General features: G+C 42.5%; 1 pseudogene; it reads left to right on the top strand.

The window, feature by feature from the left end:
• The window catches only part of LOC141180626 (UDP-glucuronic acid decarboxylase 1-like), a 112,532-nt pseudogene that overhangs the window by 93,406 nt on the left and 5,809 nt on the right, over positions 1 to 13,317 (top strand).

The raw sequence follows: 13,317 nt of genomic DNA, 5'->3' as shown, positions 1-13,317 counted from the left end.
GGTTCTGTGGCACCAATGCGTAGCAGGGCGCCACAGTATGCAGCGTCTTTCTGGTGGAAAATGCCAGAAGAATGTACATATTACTACTTCTAATTGCTAGCGGTTTTTGAAAGATTGAGCATTTTTAAGAACCTCAAAAGCCTTAACATATAGAAATGAAATAAAAATTCTATTCTTTTGAGCATTTTTGAGAAACTAATGTAATGCCAAACTATCCTCTTTTCTAGTAATTGTAATCAAATTAATGGAGTAACACATGGAGATAAATATAATTGTTTGGCTGTGTGCCCACGATGCGTTTTCGGTGCGTATTTTGGTGCGTATTTGCAGCGTGTAAACGCTCCAGAAACGCATTGCATACCTTATCCCATGACTTCCTATGACATTCTGCAAGTTCTGTGCACATGGTCCGTATTTTTTCTGCGCAGATTTTACTCGCAGAAAAAATACGGACATGACCAATTCTTGTGCGTTTCTGCATGCAGATTTGCCTATACAATGCATTGGAAAAACGCATGTCAAATACGCATCAAATGCGCGTCAAAAATGCATGTAAAAAACGCATGCGTTTTTCTGCCAAGGAGATACAGAAATACTCAGGAGAATTTCTGCTTCATTTCTGCATTGTGGGCACTAAGCCTTTAACCCCTTCACACCCCTCCCCTCCCCAGCCTGTTTTCACCTTCATGACCAGGCCAGTTTTTACAATTCTGACCAGTGGCACTTTATGTGGTAATAACTCTAAAACGCTTCAACGGGTCTCAGTTATTGTGAGATTGTTTTTTGTTTTGTTTTTTCGTGACATTGTATTTCATGATGGTGGTAAAATTTGTTCGCTATTTGTGAAAATATCGGAAATTGCAAAATGTTCACACTTTTTGCCCAATTTCCAAACTTTTAATTTTTATGCCCTTAAACACACAATTGTTAATATGGAACATTTTTCACATGTCTACTTTACTTTAAATCAGCATGATTATTGAAACATTTGGGGGGGAGGGTTGTTTTGTTTTTTCAGGGACCACATCATATTTGAAGTGACTTTGGGAGGCATATATGATAGAAAATACACAAGTGACTCCATTTTAAAAACTGCACCCCTCAAGGTGTTCAATGCCTCATTCAAGAAGTTTATTAACCTTTAGGTGCTTCACAAGAATTAAAGAAATGTGGAAGGAAAAAAATTTACATTTTCCCACAAAAATGTTCATTTAGCCCCAAATTTTGTGGTGAAAACTGTTTTGGGAGCGGGGCTTGGTTAGGAAGGAGCGCCAATTTGACTTTTGGAAAGCAAAATTGGCTGGAATAGATGGCGGACGCCATGTACTATTTGCATAGCTGCTGATGTGTCTAAACAGTGGAAACCCCCCATAAGTGACCCCAAGTTGGTAACTACACCCCTCAAGGAATTTATCTAGATGTGTAGTGAGAACCTTAATCCCGTTGGTACTTCACCAAATTTTATAACGCTGAGCCATGAAAATGAAAATATACATTTTTCCCACAAAAATGTTACTTCAGCCCCAAATTTTTAATTTTCACAAGGGTAACAGGAGAAAATGGACAGTTCAGTCTGTTGTGAAATCTTGTCCTGAGTACACCAAAACCCCAAATGTGGTGGAAAACTACTGTTTGGGAAGGGAAGGAGCCCTAATTGAATTCTGTTGTTTTGGCTGGAACAGATTGCAAATGCCATGTCACATTTGACGACCCCTTGACATGCCAAAACAGCAGAAACCCCCCACAAGTGACTCCATTTTGGAAACTACCCCTCTTGAGGAAGGAGCACCATATTGTAGTGAACATTTTGCTGGAATGGTTTGAGGGTGCCATGTCACATTGGCAGAGCCCCCAAGGTGCCAGAACAACAAACCCCCCTCCCCCCATAATAGACCTCATTTTACAAACTATACCTCTCAATTAATATGATTGATGCACGCCTAGATTAATTGACACCACAGGTATGTCACAGAACCTTATACCATTGGGCAGTAAAGAAAATATAATTACTTTTTTACCACAAAAATTTTGTTTTAGCTCCAGATTTTACATTTTCATATGGGGAAATTGGTAAAAATGGCACCAAAATTTGTCACACAATTTCTGCTGAATTTGGGCAATACCCCATATGTGGTTTAGCCATATGACGAGACGCTGGAGGGAAGGAGCGCTATTTGACTCTTGGAGAACAAAATATTGTATAATAGTTTGCAGACTCCATATACAGAATTCCCTATGTGCCAGAAGAGCAGAATCCCCCTCAAATGAATCCATTGTGGAAATTACACCCCTCTGGGAATTTATCTACAGGTGAAGTCACAAATTTGACTCCATGAATGTTTGCCAGAAACGAGCAGCAGTGTATGTTGCTGAGTGAAATTTGCCGTCGTAGTGCCCAGTACGTTGCAGTACCCACACATTGTGCCCAGCTCAGGCTTCTGGAGACATGTACCCTGTAAATTAAGCGGGCTCCCATCGCTACAGAAATGCCAAATGTGAATGCTAACTACAGTTTAGGCACACTGTGGGGCTGAGAAAGGAGGGGGCAGCATGAGGATTTGGGAGTACAGAATTTGCTGGATTTCTTTTGAGGGGTGGAGAGAGCCATAGCACTTTTCCAGAGCCTTTGTGCTACTAGTAACGTGAAAGCTCCCTATGTTTCCATTAACAGATGACTACCTGAGTGGAGACTTGCTTTTTTTTTGGATTGAGTTGAAGCTTTTGTTGGGAACATTTTACATAATATTTGGGATCACATTTATTCTGTGCACTTGCATCGGGGTCTCCATTTAAATCTCCGAATGACGTGATTCTGATGAAATCCCCGACTGATCCGTTCACTATAAAGAGGCAGCAGAGTTACTCTGTACTCCGTCTGGCCTCTGTTCAGCGGTGTCCTTTTCAGAAGTGCACAAAACTGTGTGGTTGGCCACGCTTATGTGTATGCGCTTAAAAAAACTGGCACTGCTGGATCATAGGCCAGAGTGCCTCCATCTGCCTCACTATAGGGAATCTTCCGTGGGGGTTTTCATCTAAATCACGTATTTCAGATATTCACACAGAAATCCTGGTGTAAGTGCTCAGTGCAGTGTGAAGGATAAATGTGAGCTGAGCCTTACTGCGATCTTTGGGAGGCAAAATGAACAAATCAACAGCAGGTGAAGAATTGGTTGTATCTATTTTTTATGCCATTCCTCGTGTGATATAATTGATTAGACGACTTTATTCTTCTGGTCGGTGCAATTGCAGCGATACAAGATTTATATATTTTTGTTTTGTTTGGGTGCCGTCTCACTCTAAAAGACTTTAGTTTTAGCAAAAAAAAAAAGTTTTTGCATCACCATATTTTGAAAGCTATAATTTTTCCATATTTCGTCTGACAGTCATGTGAGGGCTTGTTTTTTGCGGGACGAGTTGACGTTTTCATTAATACCATTTTCGGCACAACATTTTTTGATCGTTTTTCTATTCCAATTTTTGGGAGGCATAATGAACAAAAACCAGCAATACAGAAATTTGTTTCTTGGGATTTTTTTTTTTGCCATTCACAGTGTGGTGAGTGATCAGATAACTTTATTCTTCGGGTCAGTACGATTACAGCTATACAACATTTTCTTTTTCTTTTTTTCCAGTGTTTACACAAACTATTTTATAGAAATAATTGTTTTTTGCATCTCTGTATTCTGAAAGCTATAGCTTTTTTATTTTTGCGTTGCTGGAGCTGTATGGCGGCTTGTGTTTTGCGGGACAAGATGAATTTTTATTTACCTTCAACTTTTTGATTGCGTTTTGTTCAGCGGCATTGTGCAGATCTGAGCAGAGGGAGCTCTCTGCTTTGCCGATCGATGTCGCTGTCACTATTGAAAGCAGCATTAGAAGGGTTAAACGCCCTTGATCGGTGCTAGCACCAATCGTGGGCGTTGCCGCAGGGTGTAGGCTCTCATACAGAGCTGACGCCCGCGTTTAACTGCGCCGGCCATCGGTATGAGCCCACACGATCGTCCTGCCGTACACCGCGCTTTGTCGGAACGCACCTCCTGCAGCGCCGTATATGTACGGCCAGTGCCATGAAGGGGTTAACCCCTTAAGCCCCGGAGCATTTTCCGTTTTTGCATTTTCGTTTTTGCTCCCCTTGTTCCCAGAACCATAGCGTTTTTATTTTTTGGTCAATATGGCCATGTGAGGGCTTATTTTTTGCGGGACGAGTTGTACTTGTCAACGCCATTACTAGTTTTACCATATCCTGTACGGGAAAACGGGAAAAAAATTCCAAGTGCGGTAAAATTGCAAAAAAAGTGCAATACCACAGTTGTTTTTTATTTTATTTTTTTACCACGTTCACTGAATGCTAAAACTGACCTGCTCTTCTTATTCTACAGGTCATTACGAGTTCATAGACACCAAACATGTATAGGTTCTTTTATATTTAAGTGGTGAAAAAAAATTCCAAAATTTGGTAAAAAAAAAAAAAAAATAGCGCCATTTTCTAAGACCCGTAGCGTCTCCATTTTTCGTGATCTGGGGCTGGTTGATGGCTTATTTTTTGCGTGCCGGGCTGACGTTTTTATTGATAACATTTGGGGTAGATCCGATGTTTTGATCGCCCGTTATTGCATTTTATTGCAATTTTGCGGCGACCAAAAAACGTAATTCTGGCGTTTAGAATTTTTTTCTCGTTATGCCGTTTACCGATTGGATTAATTCTTTTTTTATATTGATAGATCGGGCGATTCTGAACGCAGCAATACCAAATATGTGTATGTGGGTTTTTTTTTTATATATTTTATTTTGAATGGGGCGAAAGGGGGGTGATTTAAACTTTTATATTTTTTTAAAAACTTTTTTTTTTTACTTTTTGCATGCTTCTATAGTCTCCATAGGACACTAGACGCAGCAACTGTCCGATCGCCTCTGCTACATACAGGGGACGAGCAGGTCCCCTGTATGTAGCAGAAATGGTCCTGTGCTATGAGCGCCGACCACTAGGTGGCGCTCATAGCGACAAGATCATGACAACCACAGGGTTGTCATGCACGCCCATCGGCGACCCGCGATCACATGACGGGGTCGCCGGTGGGCGAGGCTTATGACGCGCTACCCGGAAGCGCGCGTTAAATGCTGCTGTCGGAGATTGACAGTGGCATTTAACATGTTAACAGCTGCGGGTGGATCGCGATTCCACCCGCGGCTGTTGCGGGTACATGTCAGCTGTAAGAATCAGCTGACATGTGCTCCGTTCAGTGAGGGCTCAGCGCAGCAGCCCTCACTGAACGGGGGGTACGCAAATATGCGTACTAATACGTCCCCGGTAAGTAAGGGGTTAAAGCGTAACTGACATTTTAATTTTGTTTCATAAATCAATAGTGCACATGAAAATAAACAACTTTGTAATAAGTATTATCAGAGAAATCTGCTTCTTTCTCTGCCAAAATTGATCAGTCCTTATCAAAATTCTCAATTCTGAGGTAAAATGTGTCTTGAGTGAGGGCGAGTGTTCCATTCCTGAGAGAAGATGGCAGGTGCTGCTGCTAAGCTTCTATGGAAATACAGCTCCTCCTTCCTCCTCTCCTTCTATCTCTAGCTCCTCCTTTCTACATTCAGAATTTTGGTAGACTTAACAATTTTGGCGGAGCAAGAAGCAAATCTCTCTGATAAGAAATATTACAAAGATGCTTATTCTTACGTGTACTATTGATTCTTGGTATAAAGTGTAACCGTTTTTTAATTCCTGAGTCAGTCATAACATAGCCACATGTGGTGCTGAACAGGAGACCGGCAACATCAAAAATAGGAAGAGAGAAGAACTGTGGCCCTCACCCCATGGCTTCAAAATGATTCCTAGATTCCATCCGGGCGGAGGAGACAGGAAAGAGCGGCGGCTGTTTCACGCTCCATGCGCTAAATTCAGCCTGCATGAAGTGCTTGGCATTGTGATACGGACGTCGCTCTATTTTCTGTCTCCTCCGCCCGGATGTAATAAAGTAATAACTTTTTAGTCACGGGGTGAGTGACATAGTTTTGTGTTTTTGTTTTTCTTTTCCTATTTTTGAGAAACTATTTTTCCGACGTTTTCTGATCCAAAATCGCCAGGAAGATTATATAAACACGCCCCAGGGATTAGTTAAGACCAATCTTGCCAGAAATCTCCAGGTAATTTTATGCTGCTACATTTTAGTTTGTTACATGTGAGTTATTGTACCCACTGAATCTGTAACAAATCCACTTTGTCTGAATGTCACCTTTATTTCTTGTATGATTCATTCAGTTGTCACTTGGTTCCTTCTGCTCTCCTTTTGTGGGATATGTAGAGGGTCCCGTTCATGTTTTTTGAGGTGACACCTGTTGGACCCATTTATTGATCTTTTTTTGTCTGAATGTAGCCTAAATAATGAATGACCAAAACTCTTCTTTCCTGCCGTCTGCTTTACTTGTGAGACCTTGCTGTGTTTGGTCTTTCTTTCCTGAAGGCTGCATTCAGACTACTGTATAAATCAGACCAAGATCAGACAGAAATGCATGGACTGGCCGGAGGATCTCCTGACCCAGGCGTGACCGCTTCATAGAAATATATGGGAGACCAGCTGGCCACTCCATGCATTGCAGTCTGATTTATACGGTCGTCTCACTGCCTTCTAAGGGTTAGTTAGGCAGCTTATCTCTGATCTCACTCCTGGACCGATTAATTGGCATACGGTGCGACCCAAACACTTCCAACCTTCAGTGGCCAAAGGCCACAAAATTTAGTTTAACAAATCCTGTAGCCATTGGTCACTGCTGTTGGGAAGAGTTTTGTCCACACTTTTGTCTGATCTCACCCTTACTGCAGACTTGTAATAAAATTGATGACAGAGGTGGACTCCGTCATGCCTTGTGCACAGCCTGCAGTGCTGAATATAACCAGCCTAGGCCACATTATGACAATACAATATACTTGTATTAGTTATAGGACTTGTCTGCTCCTCTGATGAAAGGCTGCAGTCATTCTATGTGATAGCGCACGCTGTAAGATTTCAGAAGTCTGCAATCTCGATTCTCTGGTGTCGCTGGCGAGAGCGGGCAGTCACATAACTAAAAGTATAAGTTTTGCATACATGCAGTCATATGCTAGTAAAAGCTGCTCGGCCCCAATACATGTTAATTGAGCGAGGCCGAGCACGTCTTGTCAGAATGTGGCCGGAAGTATGCAAATCGCTTACTTACGGTCACATTACTGCCTGCTGTCACTGACCACACCAGTAGAATCTTGACAGCGTGTGGTACACTCACCGATAAGATTCAGAGGTCTGGTCTGAGGTCACATAGAGGACTGCCGACTTTCATGAGAAGACCGGACAACCACTTAACGAAAGACAAAACCAACAGACCTTAGTTCCAAAGCGTAGTAGCTAATGGCAGATTTTAAGAAACCTTAACAATGTACTGGTTCTTCTCTCTACTAGTGACCTGGTTAATGGGCTTGTGGGTTTAATGAACAGCAATGTCAGCAGTCCGGTGAATCTGGTAAGTTTCCTTTTCTGGGTTTATATTTACATTCTGCTGTAATACTTCATCACTTAAAGTATATATGCGGAAGTCACACAAAATAACAGTGACAACATTTTCTGAACATTATAAAATACTATTTTTGTGGCTGCTTGTTTTGTTTTTATGACAGGTTTCTGGCAAAATCATTCTGATTTTAATCCCAGGTTCACGTCAGTCTTTCCTTCCTTTTACTCCTGGATGTTGCTTTAAAAAAAATTGCATTTGTAATTCCAACCTTAAAAGTATAAAAGGGCAGGATGTGACTGGAACATATCTACTCTCTTATTAAATGTAATTCTGAGAAATATTTTTTGAAAAATGCTATCTCCAGGAAAAAAAAACATAAATAGCCAGCTACCAACAAAGTACAAAATACATTAGTTTGCAGTATTGCGATGTGCAGCAAAGCCTTCAATTGCACTGAAAAGACGTGTGTAGTAATCTGAAGTCTCATAGGACTGTATGCAATCTTTTTAACTATTTCACAGTCTCAGCCTTAGTAATGTCCATGACCTCAACATATAAACTGATGGTAACTTATTAAATAGGCTGTTATTGGGCTGTTGCACTGACAGACTTCATGTTTTTTATTTAAATTAAAGGTCCAAAACTCATCCCTCTTGGTTATTTGTGATCAGACATATTTCTTTGCAGATCACTGACTTAGGCCACAGCCCCATCAGTATTTGGTCAGTATTCTGTCAGTATTTTTTATCCGGAGTGGGAGCCAAAACCAGGAGAGGAACAATCAGAGAAAAGGTATAATAGAAATGACGCGCTCCCTGGGCCATGTTGTGCAGCGTTGTGCACGCGGGGGATACCCGGAGCCGGATCCGATAGGGGTAGTAGTCCTCGTGGCGGTGACCCGGTCCGTGCCCAGGGTGTCAAACTAAGTGGCGTTATTGATATGATGGTATTAGTGTCCGACTACGCCACCCGTTGGATGCGGCTATGAAGCCGCCGCTGCAGGGCAGTCCGCTGAGGCCGGTGGTACGGATGTGCAGCGTGGATGGTATAACCCCCAACGGGAGGGGTATAGCCTCAGGGCAGCTGATGAAGCAGGAAAAGCTGATAGTGGTAGTGGTGGTGTGACAAGGAAGCTCAGAGACGTGCAATTGCAGTTTTCACAGCTTTACTCACAGTTCTATATCAGGTCCCTTGTGTACAGCTAGGACCACCCGAGCCGTGCTGCGTCCACCAGGTGCGGGACTCGGCCAACTCCCAGGCAGTTCCAGAGCGTGGTCCTGAGCTCCCCTCTCTTCCTTTCTACTGGCCGTCCCCACCAGGGATCCACCTTTGTCCAGCTCCCTCGGGCCTTCTGGTGGTGAAACCTTTCCCGGTTTCCCTGACCCTATATGGTATGCCTTCCTGGTAGATATGGCGAGGGGTCGCGACAAAACTTGTCCACGACCTCCGGTTCCTGGCTAAGGATAATTGGCCTCCACCAGTTTGGGATCCGGCACCCTGTTCTGCCAACCCTTCACCCGTTATGTCGTGGGGTCTCAGGGTTCCCTCTCTCTTGCGTCTCTGGGCCTTTCCTGGTGTTTCTGTTCCATCTTCCTCTTACTTCTCTCTCTCCCTCTTTCAGCTTCAGGCCTCCACTCCAGGCCTGACTCTGGAGCTGGGCCCAGACTGAGCCACAGCTCCTTATCAGCCCTCTCTGGCTGAGCTCCTCTCTGCACAGAACAGACCAAAAAGACCCTGTCCTAAGATGGTGCCCACCTTATATACTCCCTCTGACACCCGAGCCCAGGTGACCAGCACCCAATGGGCTCCTACCTATGCCCAGAGTCCCTCCCCTGTCTGCTCCTACACCACTGGGATGTTCCTCCCCCCTCCCCACTCCAGCCAGGGACAGAAGCTGTCGTACCTGCACATCTATCTGGTGGGAGTACCGTTGATCTGTCCCCTGGAAATGGGGTGAGTGTAGTGCATGCAGCTAACTGAGCCCAGTTCCACACTCCATCCTTACCTGGGAGTGGAATACCACACCTCTGGTCTGAGGTGCAATACCCCTGTAGCAGCCGAGTCCTCGGGGTGCTACAGAAACAAGTCACCGACTCTGCATTTATCACCCACTCCTGGTTTTGGCTGCCACTCCTGAGAAAAAATATTGACCGAATACTGATAGTGGAGCCGTGGCCTTAAACTGACAGTGTCGCTGTTAGAAGCAACAGCATTCTGTCTGGATTGTGCCGAGTCATGCGCCATATATTTCAAAACTGCCCCCCATTAATTTAAAATGTGACATGTGCACTTTGTGAGATACAGTCACAGTTAAAAAATCCCCCCCCCTCCTTTACATAAATGATTGCACAAGAAATGCAATAACTTAGTTGCTTCTGCCTAGCAAGCATGCAGTCTGTAACTGCTGCTGACACCTATCTTTCTCTCCCCACTTTAATTTGATCAAATATATTGATTTGATTTATACTGCTCATTTGTTCATTCACTTTTAATTGTATTAATTGATAAAAATAAACTATTCACACTTCTGTTTTTTTTTCGTTAAAGCATTCTTGTTTTGCAGCATTCTTTCCTTACACAGTGCATTGCAAGTGGTTTAGGGTTGTGTCTAAACTTCACCCCTTTCCAATGCATCACAGCCACATTTGAGCTATTAAGAATATCTGTAGTATAAATTGGACTTGCAATATGCAGCTTGTCAATTTATGCTGTGACTGATGTAGATTGACATGCCCTGAATGACTCTAAGGTCATGTGCGCACGTTGAGTATTTGATTGCAGAAATTTCTGCAAGGTTTCTGCATCTCGTGGCAGCAAAAACATTGCTTTTTTGTGTTTGTTGTTTTTTTAAGAGTTTTTGTACAGCAATGAATGCTTTTTGGAGCTAAATGGAGATATTTGAAAAAAGAAACGTGGGACATGGCTTTAACCCTTGGATTACCGTGGGGTGAGTATATTGGGTTAATTTAAATGATTAAAGAATGTGTCTGTTTTATTTCAAATAAACACACACTGAGAATAAAACACTTTAAGTCTTTACTTACAGGTTTAGTAATGAGGGTGTCTGGCTGACACCTCTTCCTTACTAAAGCGAGGGCTTGGTGTCAGCAACACCTAATCCTATTACCCCTTAATCCCATTACCCCTAATGCCACAGTTTTGTCAGTACATGCGGATCCACCACATGTAATGACATTTCAATCGGTCAAAATCTACAGCTACAGAAATTGACATGCTGCGGGTGAGTTTATGAAATAAAATGAATTAAATTAAAAAAATGCTGTGGGCTCCCGCGTCCTTTTTGTAACCAGCAGAGGGAAAGCCAACTACTGAGGGCTGATATTACTAGCCAGGGAAGGATCCATTAGCTGAAAATATTCCCTGGGTATTAATAACAGCCCACAGCTGTTTGATTAGCATTTACTGGCTAGATTACAGGAGTCCCGCTGAAAAGAATTGACACATATGGTCCCACTATAAAATCTAACCAGCAAAGGCTAAACAGACAGCTTTGAGATGATATTAATAGCCAGGGAAGGGGCCATGGATACTGGCCCCTCCAAAGCTAATAATATTGGCCCTTAGCTGTCCCAGAAATTGTGCATCCATAAGATGCACCAAATCTGTCTCTTAGCCTCGCTCTTCCCACTTGCCCTGGTGCGGTGGCAAGTGGGGTAATAGAGTTGGGGTTCATGTCAGCTTTGTATCGGCACCTGACATGAAGCCAAGGTTAGTAATGGAGAGGTGTCTAAAAGACACCCCCATTACTAACCCCATAGTAAAGATTTTTAAATAAACACACAGCCTGAAAAAAATCCTTTATTTGAAATAAAAGTCCACACTGTTTTAATCATTTATTTAAGAATAAAAAACACAGTATACTCGCCTAACCTGCTGAAGCCATTGTCATCTGTTTTTCATTTTTTTTTTTTTACAATCATATCTCTCACCTGTCCGATGTGATGACATAATCCAGAGTGTCCCATGAAGATCTGGGTCAGTTCTAGAGCAGTCACATCAGCAATCACTGATGCACATGTTCTAAAGGATAGCAGGCTATACACTGATACAGGAGTGGAATCACTCCTGTGTTCGTGTATAGCGCTGAGCTGCCGGGACAGAGGTCACATGAGTTCATCAGCTGATGAGCTCCGGTGATCTTACTTACTGCACCACTGCTGTGTGAGAAAATTCTGTGTCGTAAGTAAGGTCACTGGAGCTCATCAGCTGATGAACTCATGTGACCTCTGTCCTGGCAGATCAGCGCTAAACACTGCCGGGAGCGATTACGCTCCTGTCAGTGTATAGAGTGCTGTCGGGTGATCCGATCGCCGTGGGACACTCGAGATTACGGCGAATAGGTGAGTATAATGTTATTTTAATATAAATTTTATTTTAACTTTTTTTTTTTTTTACTTTGAGCACAGGCGTCTGCTGATGAGACCACTTCTCCCATCAGCGGCGCCTGCTCTCTTGTAGGCTGATGGGAGGAGTAGTCTCTCATCAGCTGACGCATGTGACTCGCGGTCAATTCTTTGTGTGCTTTAGCCATCTTTTTGACCCATTGACTTAAATGGAGTCAATCAAATACACAGCAAATCCGCAAATATTTTTATACCTGCGTTTTTGCTGCAGATTTGACTGACTCAATTCAACTCAATGGGTGAAAAAAGCGACAAAAAACCACAAAGAATTGACATGCTGCAGATTTAAGTGCAATGCAAATCCTGCCAGGAAAATTCCTGATCATGTGCACAGCACTTCAGGATTGTCATTGCATTAGCTGGCAGAAGAATTCACTAGCGTTTTGGCCCATTTCTGTGTGGTAAAAACACTGCAAAAATGCAGTGTGAACATAGCCTAAAGCCAGGGCAACATGGAACCACATTAGTATGATAGGGAGGCAACACATTGAATTGAATGGCACGTGACTTGCTGAAGGGTAAAACTATTCTACAATATCATTATTTTGTACATGATTGTCCATTTCACCTGGAAAAGTAATTGGAGTTTAAAGAACCGTAAGCCAATCCTAAATTCATCTCCGCATTGAGGTTATTAATTACAATTTGCAATTAAAGCTGTAATCTGCTGTTGTCTTCTCCACAGGGAAACCCAGAAGAGCACACCATCCTGGAATTTGCCAGATTAATTAAGCAACTTGTTGGTGAGTTCTCGCCCCCCTGAGAAATCCTGCCAATAGTTTATTAGATGTGTAATCACAAGGTGGATAATTGTGTACTGTGCGTGAATTGCTGATAAAGGTCTGTGATTAGTATTGATACCAAATTTTTTTTCTTACAAGTGTTTTATTGATTTTATATCTTCACCCAATGGCAATGCACTCTTGTTGGCTTGTAAAATTGCCTTATCCCAGTCTATAAATGTCTACTGACATAACATGTAAATGGTATTTTTTTAGGCATGTTCTGCTACATCACTGTCTAAATGAAAATGTATTCTTCCAATTGTCACTATTTGTCCTTGCAGCTCGTATCTTCCTATTGAAAGGGAACCTGTCCCCATGAAAATGCTCTGAAATCTATTGGCATTGTGTTATGGTCAAGGAGCATCTGAGCAGATTGCTGTATACTGGACATTTGATACAGTATAAAGTAAATCCATTGGGGTTTTCCCTCGAACAAAAGTTCATTTTAATCAAGAGTTTTTGGAATAATAATTTCCACAATTGGATGTATTTAAATAAAATGTTCCTGTGTGGAGATGATCTTATAAATGTGCCCCTGCTGTGTACTGTGTAATGGCTCCTGGGCATGGGAGGAAGCACAAGATTATACAGACATTACAGCACGGGATCACAGATGA

This window comes from Phyllobates terribilis, unplaced genomic scaffold (genome assembly GCF_046119375.1).
Source record: "Phyllobates terribilis strain yellow unplaced genomic scaffold, ASM4611937v1 Scaffold_34__1_contigs__length_13252353, whole genome shotgun sequence".
Classification (NCBI taxonomy): Eukaryota; Metazoa; Chordata; class Amphibia; order Anura; family Dendrobatidae; genus Phyllobates; species Phyllobates terribilis.
This window is presented reverse-complemented; position numbering and strand designations above follow the sequence as displayed.